This window comes from Scylla paramamosain, chromosome 23 (assembly GCF_035594125.1).
Source record: "Scylla paramamosain isolate STU-SP2022 chromosome 23, ASM3559412v1, whole genome shotgun sequence".
In the NCBI taxonomy this organism is placed as follows: domain Eukaryota; kingdom Metazoa; phylum Arthropoda; class Malacostraca; order Decapoda; family Portunidae; genus Scylla; species Scylla paramamosain.
In genome coordinates, this window is record NC_087173.1 from 10,162,005 (window position 1) to 10,172,985 (window position 10,981).

At 38.0% G+C, this 10,981-nt stretch overlaps 1 protein-coding gene across 1 annotated transcript in view; it reads left to right on the plus strand.

The window, feature by feature from the left end:
* The first annotated feature begins 597 nt into the window (after positions 1–597).
* Positions 598–10,981, plus strand: part of LOC135112142 (E3 ubiquitin-protein ligase ZNRF1-like) — a 68,634-nt gene continuing 58,250 nt past the window's right edge. Inside the window, 1 exon segment of the mRNA XM_064026194.1 lies at positions 598–735. The gene's annotated coding sequence lies outside the window, so the exon portion shown is untranslated.

Below are 10,981 nucleotides of genomic sequence, written 5' to 3' on the forward strand. Positions count from 1 at the left end.
GGATTAGTTTATATGGATGTATGAGATCAATGAGATGCTATGGGAGTGTTAAGTGTGAGTGTTGGAGTTTGTATAAGGCATGAAGACAGTAGGAAATACTTAAGTGCTCATTCTCCCTTCAAGTACTACAACATTCAATATAATCCGCATACCTTAGCAGACTCGTCTAATATGCAGCAAAAAGAGAGGAGAGATACATAGTGGATAAGTTTTTATGTAACCTTTAAACGCAGTAGATGTTTGTTCGGGGGCATAGAGTAGAATCAGTGCACATTTTCCCTTTAGTCACTATCACAAGCTGCACTCATCACTTTGGCTTACCTAACTTATTAGAAACAAGAAATATGTGATAAAAATTCAATTAAGATTTTTAACTATAATTATGTATCATTTTACAATAGCATATACTGATATACAGCAAATCTCACATCAGACACTTGCACAGTCTCCCTTTAACTATCATAACAAACAAAATCTGAATACTTCTCTTATAACCAAATTAACATATAAATAATGGATAAGAAAAAGGGCAGATATTTTTTTACTTAACCACCTAAATTGGGGAAGTAAGTCTGAGATAAGCTTCAGTCATCAGTTCTTTGTGAGGAGTGACGGGGATCGCCATGTCCGTTTTCCTCTCCCTGGATATTTGCTTCCCACACGATAAATAGACAAGGATTCACCACCAAGATCACGTGAGGGGGACTAGTTAACACCAAGGGATCAATAGACCAGGTGATATAACCCGAGAGAACAATAATAACAGCTGTTAGACTTGTTAAATACAGTAAGGTCCTAAATACCATAACATTGTCTATTATTTTGATACTAAAGCTCTTTATTGACATGACCTCGTGATCCTAGTGACCCGGCGTGCTTATCTGACCTGCAGTGAGAGTGAGAGGTCCTGGGAGAGAGTGAGAAGTGTGTGTGTGCATGGGAGAGGAGAGGAAGGGAGTGTGTTTTGAAGGGGGACTAAAGGGAGGGGGTTATCTTGGGGGGGAGGGTTCTTTGGGGGATGTATGGGGGTAAGTAAAGGGTTGGTAGTGTAGATATATGTAGTCTGCCCTTGTGTATTTTTTTTTTGTGTGTTTTTGTTATTTTTTGCGTGTATTTGTTGTTGTTTTTCTCTTTTTTTGTGTGTGTTGTGTTTTATAGTTTTATGATTTTCTTTTGTGTGTGTGTGTGCGTTTGTGTGTTTCTGTTTTTATAAATTTTTTTTGGTAGGGTATTTTTTTGTTATTTTTTGTGTATTTTTTTGTGTATACTTTTTTTTTTTTTAAACGTGTTTGTACATGTTATATGATTTCCTATTTATGTAATCCTAGTGTTTCCTCTTTCCCTTTCTATATGTATTATGTGTGGGCAATTACAAACAATGACCCCAAAACATTGAAATAAACCATCCTTTGCTATTATCATTATCTTGCCCTGCCTTGAGACATCACATTGAAAGTAGATTAGATAAGTATACAGATGAGGATGACAGGTGGACATGGGCAGGCAAGTTTCATACAAGGGCTGCTACATGTGGGCCTGACGTTTCTTGCAGTTTTCCTTATTTTACTTTTTTAAGGAATCGCCGAGAAATTAATAGCTGGATATTTATATTTAATTGGGAGATACACGAGTAGGTAGGTGAGCTTGATACAGGGACTGCCACATGTAGGCCTGATGGATTCTTGCTGCTTCCCTTATTTTCTCATGTTCTTGTGGAAACGGTGGGAAACTAATGTTTGTTTTATTTATTTTTTCCTTTTTTCCTCTCTTTTGATGTAAGAGGGGCACTGTCTAGCGACTATTAAAAGGCAGGAAGGAAAAAGGGCCCACTGAGATACCACTCCCTGAAGGAAAGAGAGGGAGGTTACGTAAGGATGCGAAAGTAAAATAAATTAATCAAGACAAGTTTTCATCTGGGAATCAAACCTGACACACTTATGGAAACGCACAGCCAACATGTTACAGCACTGATAAGACCAAGATGATCAGCAAGGCCAGAGTGAGTTATGGTCACCCTCCACTGTTCCGTCACCTACTTGTGTTAACTCGAGCCTCACCCAGTGGACCTCAGCACTGGAGTCACAGCACACTTGACAAAATACAGAGAAAAGAAAAGATTAAAAGAATGTGTTTTGACTGCACTAGAGGTGTGGCAGACTTAACACACACCAACAGGAAGGAAAAATTATTAGATTATTAGGTTTTCACAGCACTAGAGGCATGGCAGAGTTAACACACACACCTACAGGAAGAGGAAAGTGTGAAAAGAGTGGATTTTCTCACTTCTGGCAAGAGATGTTTGGAGGTTGCTGAAGAAAAATGTGCATTTTGCAATTTATTCATTTTTCTCCCACATGAGGCATTCTAAATGATAAAGGATTGATGTGCCAAATAGCTTTAAAAAGTTAACATTTACATTTTGATGTGAGCACTGAGTGAAGTGCTGAGGCAAGGTGTGTGCTGATGTCATGATACATACTGTCACCGGTGTCCCCTCACGCCACAGACAGGTTGTGCCACAGCTTCTGTCAGTAGCTTCATTGACAGCATGACAATACCAGTAGCACATAGCAAGAGATGCAACATTGTGACAGTGAGAAAGAGGCTGAAGGTCAGAGGAGAAGAGTTGATGAAACGAAATGCTTTTTTTTTTTTTTTTTTTTTTTTTTCTGATCCCATCCCTGTAATGTAATGGTGTGACAGCACATGGAATGAGACCCATGACTGTTTGCCTTGTGTTGTGTGTCTTGTCGTGGCATCACACTACCAGCCTGTGCATCAGGAGTGTAGCTGACCTTAACTTGAAACTTGACACAAAAAATCATAATGTACACTTTATTTAGTCTTGTATACATTTCAAAAAGTCTGCACTGGACCCTAGTACATTGAAACTAAATCTATAAAATGTATGAAACATGCTGACATACATTTAAGTGAGCTGGAATTTTGACTCATTACATTTATTCATGTTTGAGCTGAAAGTGTTAATCATCCTTTGAAGACCAAGAAAATGAAACTATCAACTGACTGAGTGGCTTAGATGTGTTAACACCAAGATTATATGGCACCTGAAAATCATTATATTTATACATTTCTGAGCTGAAAATATTAATCATCAGTTAAAACTAAGAAAACAAAACTTAAATTGATTGAGTGGCCTAGACATATTAACAGCAAGATCATGTGGCACCTGAAAAGCATCAAACTCTGTAAATATCCTTCACCCGCTCTCCACCAACACCACACTGCCCCTCTCCATGCCTCCACATCCCATTAGATTGATCAGGTTTACCTCTATTAGCCAGGAACATTTCAAACACAACTCCTCCCTCTTCCCCTCCTGCTGCCCTCCCTCCCACCACCCCTGCTTGGTGACAGAATGGACTGTGTTCTCTTAGGTTCGGTGCCTTGACTGTTTTTGACTGGCTGGTTATAAGCTGTGAGGGTTTTCAAGAGTGTTTTAATGGTTGTATTAGTTCAACAGGCTGTAGTGGAAGTTATTAGGATTTTCAAGAGTGTTTTTGTGACAAGTGGTAGTTCAATATGGATTTTACACCTGGTGAGGCAAAGAGTGTGTGTGTGTGTGTGTGTGTGTGTTATAAGTAGGCATTTGGGCTTTTTTTTATTACATAGGGTCTTTTTTCTTATTAGCGGGCCTTTTTTCTTATTAGCGGGTCTTTTTTTTTTTCTTATAGTTTTGTCGCCCTTGGTCAGTGCCCCTCCTACTTAAAAAAAATAAATAAAATTGGTGTTTTCATGATTCCTGTGCTAGTTCAACAGGCTGAAAGTGATTATTTTTAGAGCAGTTTTATGATTCTAGTGGTAGTTTAACAGGGAATCTACATCAACAGCAGGTAAAACATCACAAGAATGAGCAATAATCTCTGTGGGCTGTGAAAGTAGTCATGGTAAGAATCGCTAATGAAGATGATGGACCTGTGAGTGATAATAATGCTGATAGTGATGACAGTAACTGTGTAGGAGGAGAAGGAAAAGTACACCATGAGAAAGAATTAGTTAGTAGTAGTAGTAGTAGTAGTAGTAGTAGTAGTAGTAGTAGTATTCATTTTTCCCTCCCCACATAGCTCTGCCTACTACAGCCTGGCCTTGGAATGTAGATACCCTTGCACCACATCCCCTCTTCTGGGAATTACAAGCTAGGCACCATTTTTTTCTATTTTTTATTTTATTTTATTTGATTTTTTTTCACTCTTTGCACTGGAGCGACAGGTAAAGAGATGGGCAGGTGAAAGCAGACATATTGGTAAACAGACAGACAAACAGAGACAGACTGGAAGAAGCTTAGCTAAACAGACCTTACACTGAGAGACAAGTAGATAAACAGATAGGCATTTAGACAGACAGACAGACAGACAGATAGGCAAGAAGATACATAGCTAGACAGATTTAAAAAGCAGACAGACAGACAGATAGGCAGGAAGAAACAGCTGGACAGATTAAACACAGACAGACAGGTAGACAGGAAGATATATAGATAGACAGACTTCACACAGACAGATAGACAGACAGACAGGCAAGCAGACAGATGATTGTGATATGCATAAGTCCTTTGAAGGCACTTATGTAATGCTTATTCTGCTGATTAGCCATGAAATGTGTGATTGTATATTGGTGTGTGTGTGTGTGTGTGTGTGTGTGTGTGTGTATAGTCTTGTATTAATGCATTTCCCTGTTGTATGCATGTGTCTTTCAAGGTCAGAGTAATCTTCATCATGTGTCTGAATTAATTTGACAACACTACCTCAGGTGCTGGAGAATTACTAATATGTGGCAAACCATTGGTGTGTGTGTGTGTGTGTGTGTGTGTGTGTGTGTGTGTGTGTGTGTGTGTGACAGGGGCCCATATCCTGAAACACTCCTGCACTGCATCTCCACTACACTTAAATGGTTCTAATTGAAGTTAACATGCATTTATGAGGATGTTTTGATGGTTCTAGTGACAGATTAACACTTCCACACTATTAAGGGGAGAAACACTTGAAGACTCGGCTGATCATCTCTGTGGCCCTTGAAACAGTCATGGTGAGAGACTGGAGTGTTTATGAATATGAACATGGGAAACACGCAGCAAACTATTGGTGTGTGTGTGTGTGTTTGTGTGTGTGTGTGTGTGTGTGTGTGTGTACAGTTAGAAGGCTCTCCTCCTTCTCAGCCAGCAGTGAGTGAAGAGTTAGGTGGAGGGGGGCAGGGATAGCAGCAGAGGGAACCCTTACACATGCTGCTTATATTTTCTGATACTATGTAAAGTTACTCGTTGCATTTTATTTATTTTATTATTTTTTTTTTTCTTGTAATTTTTATTTGAGTCAGAGTTTCGTTCTTTCTTTGTCATGTTTCGTATTTGTCATTTAGTTACATTCTTTATTGACTTTTTTTTTTAGTTTTGTGTATTTTGCAATTTTTCTGTTTTTTATATGCTTTGTCTTGTATTCCAGTCAGTGAGCTTTCTTTTTCTTTTCCTTTCTTTCTGTTTTTCTTTTTTTCAAGGCACATGTGGGGCACTACTTTACCCCTGTCTCTTCCACTGGTCCATCTGTCTGTCCCCTCTGCTCATCCTAGCATCCCTCATACCTCCCTCACTTATTTCAAGCTGCCTGTCACTCATTTTAAGCTTCACACACTCATTTCAAGCTTCATACACTCATTTCAAGCTTCACACTCATTTCAAGCTCACTCATGCCCTCATCTTCACCCTGCCATCTGGTGCCACCCTGCACCATCCTGCCAGTGCCTCCATCTGTCTCTGTCCATTTATCTATCTTTGTCATGGCTAAGAATGCATAAAAATAGAGTGAAATACATTCAAGATACATTTAGGCAATATATCTTTTTGTCAGTGAAAAATGAGGTGGCTGTGACTTGTTAGTTTTTTAGTGACATATGTAATTGCTGATGAAATGGAGTATTTATCAAGACGTTCAGCTGATTACTTCAAGAAAACAAAAGGATGCATACACATTTAGTTACAGGACTGATTATTTATTGAGATCGGCATAAAGAGAGGTAGAGAATAAAAAGAAAAAATACTTTAACTTAATATAGATCAGTGGATCATTTAGTAGTAGTAGTAGTAGTAGGAACAGTAGGACATGCCAGACTTATTGTTTATTGAGATTAGCGTAAAGAGAGAGAGAGAGAGAGAGAGAGAGAGAGAGAATAAAAAAAACACTTCAACTTAGTATAGATTGGTGGATCATTTAGTAGTAGTAGTAGAAACAGTAGGATATGCCAGACTTATTGTTTATTGAAAGTAGCATAAAGAGAGAGAGAGAGAGAAAATAAAAAAAAAACACTTAGTATAGATTGGTGGATCATTTAGTAGTAGTAGTAGTAGTAGTAGTAGTAGTAGTATATGCCTTTGTAGCATCTCCTCTATCTTTCTTCGCAGATGTTTGTTTATTCTACATGAGAGGTTGTCGTCTCATTGCACCACCTGATTGAAAGGAAATGAGTGTGTCAGAGCTGGTAATGTCACTAAGGGTGTTTATCCTGTAATAATGCATAGTCACTCAGCCAGTTCTGTAGTTCCTGCCATGGATGTAGAGGTGGTGGTGGTGGTGGTGGTGAGGGTGGTGGCTGATCTAACAATTATTTTTCTTGGTTACTTTTCTTTCTCTGTTTATTTGGGACTTAAGATAATAACTGAAAGAATGCACATAGAGAAAACACATGATGAAATTGTTATTCTCGTAGATGACAAAATAGACTGATAACTTGAGAAATATATGTGTACAAAGGGATGTGTTGCTTTACCAGTGGTGAGATGATGAAATGAAAACTTCCTTCACAGATAAAGAACAAAGCGGGTGCAGTGAGTAAGAGAGAGAGAGAGAGAGAGAGAGAGAGAGAGAGAGAGAGAGAGAGAGAGAGAGAGAGTCAGTATTACAGTGTGCCCCAAAAGTCTGGACATATGAAGATAAAAAAATAAATAAATAAAACAAAATAGAGTACCAAGGAAAACAACATTAGCTATTTTTCATTCCCATTTCCCTACCATCACCATCACTATCACCACCATCACCACCTTTCACCACCTCTCACCATCACCACTCCAACATAACCACCTTTCATCACCTCTCACCATCATCTTCAGCCCTTCACCATTCATCACAATCAGCCTTCTCATCACCACACTCTTAATAGTGAAGAAATGAATGAAGGAATAGAAATGTTAGTAAAATTTCCATCCCCTTTCTATCTTTGAGGGTAAAAAAGAAAGTTAATGAGAATTCCTACGTGTTCAGACTTCTGGGACACCCTGTTTGTTATCTGATGTGTATTTCTTGTATTAGTGAAAGGTTAGTTTGCTTTGATTGTTTTTAAATGTTACACTGTGTTCCTATATTTATCATACTTGTATATAAGGATGTGGTTTGTGTTTATTTTTCTGGCTATGTGTCTGCTGTTGATTATTGTACAGGCAAGAAGGAAAGGAAGTAAACAGTTGAGAACCAGAGAAGAGAATACAAAAGAGATTATGGATTAAAATTGTAAATGGAATAAAATAAACGCTTAATCAGGGAATGCAATACAAAACAGATTATATTTTTCTTCTTCTGCCACTTCTAAATAGAAAATAAGTAAAATGAAACAAAGTAAAATAAAATGAATAGATAAGCAGAGAATATAAAGGATTATTATGTTTTTTTTTTTCTGCTCTTCTAAATAAATAAGATAAAATAAAATAAAGTGGATAGATAATTAGAGAATATAAAATACAGCATAACATTTTTTCCCCACTTTCAAATAAATAAACAAAGTAAAACAAAATAGATAGTCACAGAAGAAGACAACACAAAACAGATTATAACTTTCCCCATAAACAAACAAATAAAGTAAAACAAAATAAATAGACAGTCACTGAAGAAGACAACACACAAAACATTATGACACCCCCCTCCACACACTTCTAACTAAATAAACAAGATAAACTCAAACAAACCCAACAACATAACACAAAACTCTATTACAATAACAACACATTCATCACCACAACCCACTTGACCGACCTTCATCCCCCCCCCCCCCCACAATTTCCCAGGTAGTGTTTGCTGAGGTAACACGCCATGGAAGCATAAACAGGTGGGCAAGGAATGCACTTTATTTACCTGGCCTTGACTCACCCCTAAGCCCACACACTCCTTAGATAACTGTAGTGACGTGTGGGAAGCTTGTGTGTGTGTTTGTTTGTCTGTGTGTGTTTTAGATCCTGTTGTGTTGAGTGTTCGTTGGGTTGGGTTAGGTTAGGTTAGGTTAAGTTAGGTTAGGTTAGGTTGTGGTAGTGTTGGGGTTTTGTGAAAATGGTTTGTTGGTGTTGTGATAAAAAACTGCTCCTTATTTTTTATTACGGTAGTTTTTTTTTTAGTTTTGAGTTTTATTGTTGTAAAGAAAAGGTACTTCCTGGTTACTCTCTCTCTCTCTCTCTCTCTCTCTCTCTCTCTCTCTCTCTCCTCTCTCTCTCTCTCTCTCTCTCTCTCTCTCTAAATTGTCATTAATGTAGAAAGTAGGAGTGTAGAGAGAAAAGCACTTCACAACAAAGAAAATTATGCACAAAAAGAAGAAAAACAATTCTCAACCAAATTTATCACAAATTTAATACAAGAAAAGACACACACACACACACACACACACACACACACACACACACACACACACACACACACACACACACACACACACACACACACACACACACACACACACAAAACTAACAACCAACAAAAACATTAAGAAAAAAAAGACTTCTCAACCAAACAGGAAACAAATTTAAATGCAAACACACACACACACACACACACACACACACACACACACACACACACACACACACACACACACACACACACACACACACACACACACACACTTAACACCTAACAGATAACAAAAAAAAAAAATTAATAAACAAACAAAACACTAGGTACTTAACAGGTACGGAAAAAATATAGAACGAAAAAAAAAATTACCCACAATTAAAAAAAAAAATAAATAAATAGAAAGTAAATAAACAAAACACCCCACTCAACCAAACACATCACAAATTTAAACACAAAAAAATACCTAATAAAAATAAATAATAAAAAAAAATGATAATAATAGTAATAAATAAATAAATAACCAAACACCACAAATATAACCACAAAACCCACCCACAGCTAATAAAACCTGACCACCACCAGCACATCCTGACCCCCTCACACTCCCACAGTTATCAGAATATTAGTAAACAAAGTGTGGGAGGTTAGCACATTTGGGTCAGTGCCAGGAGAGTCTCCCCTACCCTTCCTTCTAGCCACACTAAGAATGATTCACTTGGTTTCCTTTCTTGTGTGTCTCCTGTTCACCTTGTCTGTATGTGTGTATGTCCATGGAGGGTGGGTAAGGTGTGTAGGTGTGTGTGTGTGTGTGTGTGTGTGTGTGTGATAGGGTGACCTTGTAGGAGTAGGTGGACTTCCTAGTGTTTTTGTGTGTGTGTGTGTGTGTGTGTGTGTGTTAGGGTGTTATGACCTTGCAGTACTGTAGATTAGCTAAATGTCTTCCTAGTTTGTGTGTGTGTGTGTGTGTGTGTGTGTGTGTGTGTGTGTGTGTGTGTGTGTGTTTGTGTTTGTGTTCAGTTTGTCTTCTTGTTGGTATGTGTGATACTGTGTAGTGTGTGTGTGTGTGTGTGTGTGTGTGTGTGTGTGTGTGTGTGTGTGTGTGTGTGTGTGTGTGTGTGTGTGTGTGTGTGTGTGTGTGTGCAGTAACTACCAGCTAATTACAACATCAAATAAATAGATACTTAGACTAAATATGCAATAGCTACCCATCAAACACACACACACACACACACACACACACACACACACACACACACACACACACTTCTAAATACAAACACACTCATAGATCACCTCGTCATATTTTCTTTCCTTCCTCCATTGAAAATATAGATGAAAAAAAAAAAATTAAAATAACTACTGTCTATTAATCAGGCAGTACCTTTAGAGGCATACACGGGGGGGAAAAAAACGAACCTTTACCTACAACATTAATTCCTCATCCTGTTTTTCTTGATTTTCTTTGTGGTCAGGCTTACGATGAACTTTTTTTTTTTATTAATCTTTTATCTTTTTACTATTTATTTATTTATTCTCATTTTTTTTGGGTGTGGTTGGCTAGAGGGGAAAGGAATGAATTAATAGTGCATCAGCTTTGAATGGAGCCTTTGTATGTTCATTGGATTGGCCGAGAGTGTTGTGGGAATATTCAAGGTTGTGTTTATGCTGCTGGCTATGAGAGAGAGAGAGAGAGAGAGAGAGAGAGAGAGAGAGAGAGAGAGAGAGAGAGAGAGAGAGAGAGAGAGAGAGAGGAGAATACATACATAGACAAAATAAACAAAGCATTAGCATTAGCAAGGGTGAGAGAGAGAGAGAGAGAGAGAGAGAGAGAGAGAGAGAATCATTTCCTCCTCTTCATCATTGGTAAATTCTCAAAAGATTATTATCATCAGTAAAGTTGGCTGCTAGATATATAAAACAAGAAGAGAGAGAGAGAGAGAGAGAGAGAGAGAGAGAGAGAGAGAGAGAGAGAGAGAGAGAGAGAATAAACACACAAGGAGTAACAAATATAATCCTTAGATATTACATTACTGTCTTGCCTTAAATAGAGTTAAATATTCAACTTGCGTCTGGTTACTATTTAAAGCTTCTCCACTCTACTGGTCTGTCTGTCTGTCTGTATGTCTGTCTATCTATCTATCTACCCATTCATCTATCTATGTGCTGTGTCTAGGAATGTTTGGATTTTATTTAGGCACTATTCTAAACATATCTTCCACTGGTCTATCTGTCTGTCTGTCTGTCTGTCTGTCTGTCTGTCTGTCTGTCTGCACCATGGCTAAGAATGCATAAAAGTGGAATTCAACACATTAGGTTATATCTGAGTACTGTTTTAAGCATTCTCTCTCTCTCTCTCTCTCTCT